Source organism: Rhinatrema bivittatum, chromosome 1 (genome assembly GCF_901001135.1).
Source record: "Rhinatrema bivittatum chromosome 1, aRhiBiv1.1, whole genome shotgun sequence".
Lineage (NCBI taxonomy): Eukaryota > Metazoa > Chordata > Amphibia > Gymnophiona > Rhinatrematidae > Rhinatrema > Rhinatrema bivittatum.
The window spans coordinates 520,915,064-520,925,964 of NC_042615.1; the positions used below are offsets into that span (position 1 = coordinate 520,915,064).

The 10,901-nt window shown below is 49.1% G+C and overlaps 1 long non-coding RNA gene across 1 annotated transcript; it reads left to right on the forward strand.

The window, feature by feature from the left end:
• The first annotated feature begins 1,294 nt into the window (after nt 1-1,294).
• On the forward strand, nt 1,295-3,065 carry LOC115081416. The gene is made up of 3 exons (XR_003853796.1): nt 1,295-1,406; nt 2,093-2,214; nt 3,012-3,065. It is a non-coding gene; the product is annotated as an uncharacterized LOC115081416 (long non-coding RNA).
• The last annotated feature ends 7,836 nt before the right edge of the window (nt 3,066-10,901 follow it).

Here is a 10,901-nt window from a genome sequence, read left to right on the forward strand (position 1 = left end):
GAGCCCTGCTCGCCTAAATCCGCCCAAATCCGGGCGGATTTAGGCGAGCAGGGCCCTGCGCGCCGGTGAGCCTATTTTACATAGGCCTACCGGCGCGCCCAGAGCCCCGGGACTCGCGTAAGTCCCGGGGTTCTCCGAGGGGGGCGTGTCGGGGGCGGGCCCGGTCGTCGTGGGGTTTAGGGGGCGTGTCGGCAGCATTTTGGGGCGGGTACGGGGGCGTGGCTGCGGTCCGGGGCGGTCCGGGGGCGTGGCCGCGCCCTCCGTACCCGCCCCCAGGTTGCGTCCCGGCACGCAACAGGCCCGCTGGCGCGCGGGGATTTACGCCTCCCAGAGGGAGGCGTAAATCCCCCGACAAAGGTAAGGGGGGGGCTTAGACAGGGCCGGGTGGGTGGGTTAGGTAGGGGAAGGTGAGGGGAGGGCAAAAGGAAGTTCCCTCCGAGGCCGCTCTGATTTCGGAGCGGCCTCGAAGGGAACGGGGGTAGGCTGCGCGACTTGGCGCGTGCCGGCTATACAAAATCAATAGCCTTGCGCGCACCGATCCAGGTTTTTAGCAGATACGCGCGGCTCCGCGCGTATCTACTAAAATCCAGCGTACTTTTGCTTGCGCCTGATGCGCCAGCAAAAGTAGGCCAATTCGCGCTATTTGAAAATCTACCCCTAAGATTTTAGTAGATACGCGCGGAGCCGTGCGTATCTGCTAAAAACCTGGATCGGCGCGCGCAAGGCTATTGATTTTGTATAGCCGGCGCGCGCCGAGCCGCGCAGCCTACCCCCGTTCCCTCCGAGGCCTCTCCGAAATCGGAGCGGCCTCGGAGGGAACTTCCTTTTGCCCTCCCCTCACCTTCCCCTCCCTTCCCCTACCTAACCCACCCACCCGGCCCTGTCTAAGCCCCCCCCCTTACCTTTGTCGGGGGATTTACGCCTCCCGGAGGGAGGCGTAAATCCCCTCGCACCAGCGGGCCTCTTGCGCGCCGGGACGCGACCTGGGGGCGGGTATGGAGGGCGCGGCCACGCCCCCGGACCGCCCCTGGCCGTAGCCACGCCCCCGTACCCGCCCCCAAAACGCTGCCGACACGCCCCTAAACGCCGCGACGACCGGGCCCGCCCCCCCGACACGCTCCCCTCGGAGAACCCCGGGACTTACGCGAGTCCCGGGGCTCTGCGCACGCCGGTAGGCCTATGTAAAATAGGCTCACCGGCGCGCAGGGCCCTGCTCGCCTAAATCCGCCTGGTTTTGGGCGGATTTAGGCGAGCAGGGCTCTGAAAATCCGCCCCTTAATTGCTTGAAGTTTGGCAAGTATTAACCAAAATATGAATAGTAAAGTATGTCCAAGAATTTGAATCTTTCTGCTCACTTTCCTTTGCAGGTGTTCCTGTGTCCCTGCTTCCAGGCAGTAAAATAGAAAGTAAGTATGTCTACTACTTAAAGTTTAAGTTGCAAATGTCTTGTAGTTTGTCAGTCTTCTTTTGTCAAATGACATTGTCTCTCTAACTCAGACTTTTCTTGGTTTTCTCCTTTGTTGTGTAGGTATACACCTTAGTTTAACCCTTTGTCTCTCATATACATTGGTCTAGTTAGGCTTTGTACAAGGACACTTAGCTGGGTCCTTGTAGCTTGGGGCCTTGTTTCCAAAGTGTGACTGGTGTATTTCCTCTCACGGTCCCACAGTTTCTTGAATACTTGATCTGTGGATGCCTGCTCCATGGAACTTCTTTTTCTTCTTTTCATACAAATGTGTTCCCTATTCTGTAATTAAATAATTTTTCCCTATATGCATCACCTTGCACTTCTCCACATTAAATTTCATCTGCCATTTGGATGCCCAATTTTCCAGTCTCCCAAGGTCCTCCTGCAATTTATCACAATCCACATGTGATTTAACTACTTTGAATAATTTTGTATCATCTGCAAATCCGATCACATCACTCATCGTGGTTGGTGATTAAAAATATTTTTAAGTGTGAAGTATGGAGAGTAAATTGGAAAATATGGGGTAAAAAGTACATGATCTTGAAAAATCAAAACATTTTGAAAAATGTTGCCAACCTCTCTCTTTGTCCCTTTCTTATTTCTGTCTGTAACCCTGACTAGGATCCTGGAGGGCTCCAGCTTTCCAGTTTCATTAAGGAGTATGCTCAGAGTGTTCCTGCTCTCTTCAAGGTTATCCAGAGGACAGAGAGTTCTGGTATTGCAGAGGTTGTGCTGTTTACAGGGTTGGTACGCTTTGTGTATGCCCTTCCTGTTCTAGAGGGGGAAAGGGGGATTAGGAAGTGGTGTTTGCAGGGGATGAGAGAATTGTTTTTGAGATAAGATATTACTAATAGGAGGTACATGCCCTCTAAGTGGGGATGGGTCATTGATGGAAGGTTATTTAAGATGCTTTTCCAGGCATCTTAACAGAGAGAGTTGGACTTGGACTTGGGAGTGTAAGGGCTCCTGAGATAGAGGTAATTGCTGTAGTTTTAAAAAAGCTGATAGGACCCCAAGGACAAAAGGGGTGCTATCTTTTCTGGGGAAGCTCCAAGAAAGAAGTTGACCCTTGCTGCTCAGGAGTTCTTGGGGCTAAGTGGGTAAGTGGGATTTATTGTAATTTCTTCCTCAAAGAAAGCTATTTGAAGAAGATTTCTGCTGATCTTGTTTGAGTTTTTTGGACTGTATCCTGTGTTTCAACTGAAGTTTTCTCTTGTGAAGAACTGTTTTACCTCTGAACTTTCAATACATTTTCTTTATTTGGGACCAACAATTGTTGTGGCCTTGGACTCTATTATAAATAGTAAGTCTTTCCTTGGGCCTCCCAGAGACTGATCTGGTCCCCGCTGAAGAACCCCGATTACACCTGGAGCTGCAGCAGTGCAAATAAACTCCTTACGCAGCTTCCAGAGATGACCCCAAGGATGGGGGGGGGGAGGTTTCAGTATCTATGAGAATTTTTGTCTAAGTGAAGAATTTTATTCACAGTTATTTTACAGGAGTAGTAGTGAAATATTTTTTCCATTAACATTGCTTTCAGAGCCCAGTCTGGAACTGGAAGAGGGAGGAAGAAGAGCTGTTGTTTTGCAGGAGGGATAGAAGATAAAGTTTGTCTATTTGTGGATGATACTAAGATCATGCAACAGAGTGGATATGCCTGAAGGAGTAGAGAGAATAAAAAGTAATTTTAAAAAGCTTGAAGAGTGGTTGCAGATTTGTGGGCCAGTGAAAGTAAGTTTACTGAACTTCTAAATACGCTGCGTTATGTTCAATCATAGTTCACTGAACACGATATGCTGGTGGTCTGAGGTCTTTTCCTCCACTTTTTCACGGATATTAAGTTCAGCTGTATTTGGTGATATAAAAATTGAATGTTTAGGTGAAAGTTATTGTTTGGTTTGAGTGGGATTCAATGCTACGAAATGCAGAGTCATGCATCTGGGATGTGGCAATCCAAAAGAGCTGTATGTGATTGGGGATGAAAGACCAAGAGAGAGATCTTAGGGTGATAGTATCTGGCGATCTGAAAGCGGTGAAGCAATGTGACAAGGCGAAAGCTAAAGCCAGAAGAATGCTGGAGTGCACAGAGAGAGGAATAACCAGTAAGAAAAAGGAGGTGATAGTGCCCTTGTAGAGGTGTTGGATTCGTGGACCCTTGGGCCGATCGGAACCAGAGGATGAATTGCTGTAGATGGTGGCAGCAGAGGCCCCGACCGGGAGGCGGCAAGACAGACTCGTGGATGGCCGAAGGAGGATCCTAGGAAGCCCTCTGCGACCAAGGGCCGTGGCAAGGAAGGACGAAACGGTGGAGCTGGTACAATGGTGAGAGGATCTTCGCCCTGGAAGCCGACCCTCCCCCGAGAGGAGCTCGTAGGAGTTCGGCCGCTGGGACTTAGGAGATTCACCCTGGAAGCCGGAGCCCCCCCAGGAGGAGCCCGTAGGGACCCGGCCGCTGGGACTTAGGAGAGCCCGTGGGGGCTGAGTCCGACGGAGTCCAAGGTCGTTGCTCACCAGTCCGGAGTCGTGTACCAGAGAATCGTCGCTTGCCAGTCCGGGATCAGAAGCCAAGAATCGTCGTAAGCCAGTCCAGGATCAGGAACCACAGGAGATCAAGAGGGTACAGGAACGCGGCAACTGGAGACAGGTAAACCTGGGAACCTCGTTGCAAGGCAATATCCTGGTCAAGCTGCAGGGTTTAAATACCCTGCAGCGTCTGATGTCATCCGGAGGCGTCCCCTGCCTTTTCCCGCGCTGGCCCCTTTAAATCCTGGCCTGAGACGCGCGCGCGCGTCTAGGGGGCGGGGCCAGCTGCCGAGGGACGCCGGCTGCTGTGTCGCAGCGAAGAGGACATGGCAGGAGAGACTGCAGGCCCGGGCGAGGTGGGGAGACGCCGAGCCCACGGCGGCCGAGGTCCCCAGAGGTCCGGGGAACGCGGGCCCAACGCAGAACCCCGACGGAGTAAGTAGCGATTCCGGGGCCGACCCGGAATCGCAACAAGAGGTCCTTGGTGAGGCCTCACCTGGACTACCGTGTTCAGTTCTGCAGCCTCAAAAAGGACAGAGACTGGATGGAGGCGGTCCAAAGAAGGGCAACCAAAACGGTGTGGGGTCTGTATGGGAAGATCTATGAGGAGAAGCTGAAGGATCTGAAAATGTATACCCTGGAAAAGAGGAGGTGCAGAGGAGATATGATACAGACATTAATGATGCATGAACTTCAAACCTTTTCCATTGGAAAGAAAACAATAGAACTAGGGATCATGAAATGAAACTCCATGAACCAAAGAACCAAAGTCGGGAAATATTTCTTCATGGAGAGGGTGGTGGATGCCTGGATGCCCTTCCAGAGGAGGTGGTGAAGACAAAAACACTCAAAGAATTCAAAGGGGCATGGGATAAACCCTGTGGATCTCTAAAGGCTAGAGGATGGAAATGAGAAAAGCATGCAGGGGGGTAACTTGCTGGTACAGTAGTTACTACCCTTAGCAGAAGGCATAGAAATTACTATCCTTAACCAATATGCCTTGATGCTTTTAATGCAATTGCAACATTGCTCCCCACTTATACAGCAGGGAAGAAAAGAGGAATTGCGTTCAGATGACAACCAAGGGCCCCAACTTCCACGGTGTGGGATACTGATACACAGACATAAGGGGAAAAGCACAGGACTGCTTCTACAACCAAGTCCATAAGCAAAGCATGTCAGCAGCACTGTTTGAATTTTCAAGAAAGCTTATCACCCAGTAAAACATGTTGTTAGCTGAAATCTTTATGGGTTATCCTAAGTCTTGGGGATAACTGCATGGAGCAGCAGTTATTACCCTTAAGATAAACATGGAAGTAACCTGCACAAAGTGGAAGTTACTATCTTAAGAAGCTTGCTTGAAAACTGGATGAACCATTTGGTCCTTTTCGTCCATCATTTCTATGTTTCTGTGTTCCAAACTGGAGAAATTTTGTGTATTTTTCTCTTCCTAGAGTGGTCTAGTGCTCTCCGAGGCCAGTTGAGGGAGGGTTACACATGCATACACTATCCTTTCTTTAACAGAAATATTTCTTTAGATTATGCCTGAGCCTACCCTCTTCAGCCTTCATCCCATTACCCCTCTAAAGGGATGCTGGGATTCCGGGAAGGCATCCTAGCAATTTGAGGGCTGAGGGACGAGCCATGAGAATTGAAACTGGACTGAACTGTGCATTTGTTTATTGAAATCCTGCAAGGGTGAGCCATGTCTTACGCTTTCTATTGAAGCATATATATGTAGCACCCTTCCTCCCTTTGACAAGGGGGTCACCTTTAGAGACTGCTAAGCTGTTTGTGAGTCAGTGTAGAATCTGGGAGATACACAGAATTGTGCTGTGTGGAACAGGATTCACCTATGAGGCCCAGGGGATAAATAGAAATAAATAAACCAATCCAAATTCATGTTGAGATCCAATCAAAATAAATTTTACTCGAGATCTACAGATATTTCAGTTATACAGAAAAATGCAGCAAAGGAGTTCAGGAAAAGAAATCCAAAAGAAACAGTTCAAGTTTGCTCACCACATTCTTATGTTACTTGAGTGCTGGATGACAAAAGGTTTTCCCCTTTCTTCCTCAAGGCCCAGATGGAAAAAGAAAAATCTGGGAATTCCTCCGTTTTCACAGTTATTTACTGGCTGCAGATCATCTGAGACAATCCTCTCTCCATGTTCTAGGGGTCTGAATAGTCCTGGATGGCCTTCCACCCATGAAAGAGAGGGTGTACCCCTCTCTTGCAAAGCCCAAGACTGAGCACAGGGCCTTTGGCTACCTCTCATTGAATTCCGAACCACTACTCAGAGCTCCTCCTCCTCCATGATTCTTGGAGTCACCTTTCACATTATCGTGTGTGGTTCCCCTACAGGTTAGCCACTAGATGTCCCTAGTAGCCCACAAATCATCTCAAAGGACTACCACATTTCAGCTCCTCCTCCAGAGGCTGCTTGAGTGGGTGGACCTTCCCTTTGTAAGTGGGGTACTATCAGTAGGAGGGGAGAAGAGGGCATTGGAGACAGTCCCTAAAGAAAGAAATTCTTTTGTGTGCCCTGAAGGATGATGCCCCTTCAACGAAAAGGGTTATATAAAATGGCAACCAGCAATGTGGGGCTCGAGGGTGGTGGAAAAGTAAAACTGTTTGATTTTGATAAAAAATGTGATATTTTACAACAGTACTGTGATTTTTTTTAAAAACTTGGGGAAAAAATGTCCCCCATAGAGACTAATGGACTAAAGGTGGCCACCAGCCCTGGCCATGGGGGAGGGGAGGAAAAATCCCTGTACCTCTTACTAGAGGTTGGAAAAAACAGAGACCCGCAGTGGGAGATCCTTCTGGCGTCAGCCGGGAGGAGGAGAGGAGAGGGCTGAACTTCCAGGAGGTGACGTGGCCCAGAGTTGAGGAGGTGGGCTGTACTTGTGGGAAGGCTGACCTCTTTGCTGGCTGGGGATTTCATGGTTCTCCTCCTGCTCAGAGAGGGGAGACAGCAAAAAGAAAAACCGGTGTGGATTCTTGCGCCCAGGGAACAATATCTGCCGCCGCTGAATCCAGGGGCCTTGCACAGGAGGAATGCTGCCAGTCCACATGCAGTTCGGTCCCACGCCAGTGGAGCTGCCAGAAGCGGGAGCTGCTGCTGCTGTGTGAGTTAACCAGGGGAAGTACAAAGGCTGTGAAGAACTGGAAAGAGATTGAACTTTGCCTATGTGTATATACATTTTGCATTTTTTCTCCTCCAGGTCCCGGGATGTTCACGGGAAATAGAACTAAGTTGATGGGACTTTGAGCAAACTTACAGTTTGAAAACAAAAATGAAAATACCATAAAAAAAAGAGCCAAGTTTAAAAGTTTAACCTGCTTGTGGGAGCATCCATGCCCTTGGAAGAGCCCTCTGGCCAGGCTGAAGAAGCAGACAGGCAAACTATAAAAATAAAAGGAATACAATAAAAGAGAAAAGAAGCAAAATACATTAAAATAAAAGGAAAAGGGGTGCAGAAAGTTGCAGGGGGGACTGTAGCAAGCCCCATGGTATGGAACAGGACACTCAGCACCTCAGGTGTCCCAGTAATGCAATGGGGCACAGGGTAGAGCAGCGATAGCCTCTGATGCTGTAACAGACTGTCCTGGAGAGAGAGAGAGAACCCAAGAGGCAGAGTCTATGCAGCTCCTGGAGGAAAACCATTTAAATTGAATGTTTTAGCTAGGATTGGGATTGGAGTATCCAGTACTAGCCCCCTATCAACTGAGCAAGGGTGTTTTGGGAAGATTTTTGGGGCCAGGCAACAGCCCCTGTGCTGGGACTCTAGTGTAGGCAGGAATCCATGCCAGGTTTTCCTGCAGGTTCACTATCTCCCCTGTAACAATACCCAAAAGCACGAGGGCTAGCTTCCTGGCTTTTGGAGGAGATTTGTCCAGCATAGGAACACTAAAATTGTGTGTGTGTGTGTGTGTGCCTGAGAGAGGCATTTCCCAGAAGTCTGTCTACCTTCACAGTATCTCTTAGGCCCTTCCCAGAAGTCAGCCTACCTTCACAGTATATCTCTCCTGCTCCCAGAGAGGTCTGGAGCTCCCACTCTTAGATAGGACCTGTAGCTTCTACTCCCAGAACCACGGGGCCCGTCTTCTCTCTGCTGGGCTCAGCAAGTTAACCTTCCCTATACTGGGCACACCCTCCAAGTACCTCCCACCAGGCTGGGTCCCGCCCATAGACATTCACCCTCTAAGGGAGATAAAGGGTGGTCCTGCTCATGCTCTAAAGGGGACACTAGGGGCGCTGCTTCACATATCCTTCTCCGCTTAGGAACGTTGGGCCAGCCAGGGAAGTACTCCAAGCTGCCAAACCCCTTCACCGGGGCTCTCACCCTCTAGCATTGGGCGAGGGAAACTAGGGTTCTGCGTACCCCCACTTATTAGTGTCACCCTAGAAACTACAACAACCACCACCCCACTGTACCACCAGCAACATTCCTTCACTTGGGTTCTTCTGGTGCTCCGAGTTCCAAGTTCCCTTTGACAAGATTTTTGTAGCCTCCCCTGGGTGCTATGGTTGCCGCTTCTCTTTTATTCTGTCTGCGAGGAACTTCGCCGCGCGCCTCTTTCTGTGGTCTTGGGGGCCGCTCCCTCTGTGGTCTCGGCAGTAGCTCCATCTAGGCTCTTTTCCGTTCCCTCTGGGCTCTCGGCGGCACCTCCCTCTGGGGTCTTCCTAGCCTCTCCTTCAGGCTTCTGCCCGCTGGCCCCTTTCACAGGGCCTCTCACCTCAGGCTGTTGCCATGGCTTGGTCAGCTCAGCGGTCATCTCTGCTAGCATTTCATCTGTCTTCTCTAGGAGCTATTGAGGCTCCCTGTCCAGCCACTCTAGACATTCACTCTTGTGTCTGGCCTGGGTCCTTGGGAATGGGTTCTCGGGCTCCCTTGCGCTGGCCGACCTCTCCAGCTGCCAAACCTGCAATGCCAGGTTTTCCCTCTCACCCCGCTCCTGGGACTGGGGCACTCCCCCTAAACAGAAGTACATGGTAGTGCTTTCTTTTTTCTTATAGTTCTTCTGGCTGCTTTCCCCCCCCCCCCCCCCCTTTCTTCACCTGGACTTCTTGCTGAAGGCTGGCTCCTGTGCCCCCACCAGCAGTTTCACTCTCTGCTGGGCCATGCCCTCCAAACACATCCACTGGCTCCTCTCTTTTCTTACCTTTTTTTTTTTTTTTTTTTTTAATCTGTGCTTCAGTAATCCCTACTGGTTCCCAATCAAGCTTTACTGGGATACTGACTAAGCTTCCAGCAGCTGCTCCTTGCTATCAGTTTCTCTTCTGCTCTGCCCAGAGCACAAGTGCTCTTTCTGTTTTTCTGTTTGTGGGGGGGGGGGGGGGTTTCCTGTCCTTTCTACAAAAAAACAAAAGAAAAGCAAAAGAACTCCTGCTTGACCAGCTGTGGCTAAACTTTTGTTGCACCTCTATCTCAAAACAGGGTTAGCCCCTTTAGTCTCAATGAAAAAACCTAACTTGCTTCCCTAACAGGCCCCTTAGACCTCTCTTTGGGTTTAAAGCAGTTTGGGTTCTTTTTTCTTCAATGATCTGCAGAGCCAGCAGTGTTGCTCCCTGGATTCAGTGCTTTGCCAGCCATGCCCTGCTGCTCCCAGCTGCTTCTAGCAGGCCACTCCATCAAACAAAACTTTTCCAAACTTTTTCCATTCTCATTCTGTTTGTCCCCAGAGCTATCCAGCAGCTCCAGCTGCCTTCTGCAGTGTGCTTCCCAAGCCACACTCTCCCTCAGCAGTTCTGCTCAGAATTTTTTTTTTTTACCTCAGTCTTTTCATCTGGAGACTGATTTCTCCCTCTGTGCCTTGCTTAGAGGGATCTCATGATGACACCATATGTGGCACTCCAGCCGTCAAGGCTGTGTCTTCAATAACTTTATTTACAGTGCCACAGAAACACCAAGTCAGAATGGGAAACACCAAGTCAGAATGGGAAACACACTTAAACTATTCTCTAATTTTAGTAACTCAAAGTAACTAGGCACTTCCCGGAAGTCTGCATACCTTCAAAGTATCTCCCAGGTACTTCCCAGAAGTCTGCCTACCTTCACAGTATATCTCTCCTGCTCCCAGACAAGTCTGTCTTCTCCCTGCTGGACTCAGCAACTTATCTTCCCATATACTGGGCATGCCCTCTAAGCACCTCCCGTCTGGCAGGGTCCCACCTATAGACATTCTCTCTCTAGGGGATTTAATGGGGACCAGGCTTTTAGCCTGGTCCTGCACATGCTCACAAGGGGACATTAGGAGCACTGCCTCACACTGCGGTTAAGTATTCTTCTAACATGTCATTCTATGAAGGGATATATAACAGCTTGGCTTCTTTGGTTTTTTTTTTGTGCTTTACGGCCTGCTGTAGTATTTGCAGTGCTGTCTTTTCATAGGTAGGGTTGTAACTGAGTGCTGACAGTTAGTGCTGTTTTGGAATGGGAGGTTTATTACATTGAAATTGTAATTTAGTTTGCTCATGGCTTTCTGAGGACCAAGCCCACACCTAATATGCATTACAATAGTCCCAATACCATATGAGTTCCAAGTGTCTATTTTTATTTTTTATGCAGGTTTTCTGGTTGACATCACATCAGTGCATATAAATATAATATACATGCTGTTATATTTTTTTACTTCAAAAGACTGTACTTTTTCATGTAAAATATTGTATTATAAATGCATAATTTTAAATTGTGTGTGGAGAGGGCCAGGCATAAAGCTGTAATATTACTTAGGATGCCTAATACCATTGCACTGGCCCTGATTAGAAAAAAAAATACAAATTAAATGTTAAAAAAATAACAGAATGAGGAGGGACCAGCACAATAATTGTTCAGACAGGTCAGGAAAAAACCCCAGCACTGGCCCTGCGCAGCAGTGCACTGTGGTGATATGCTA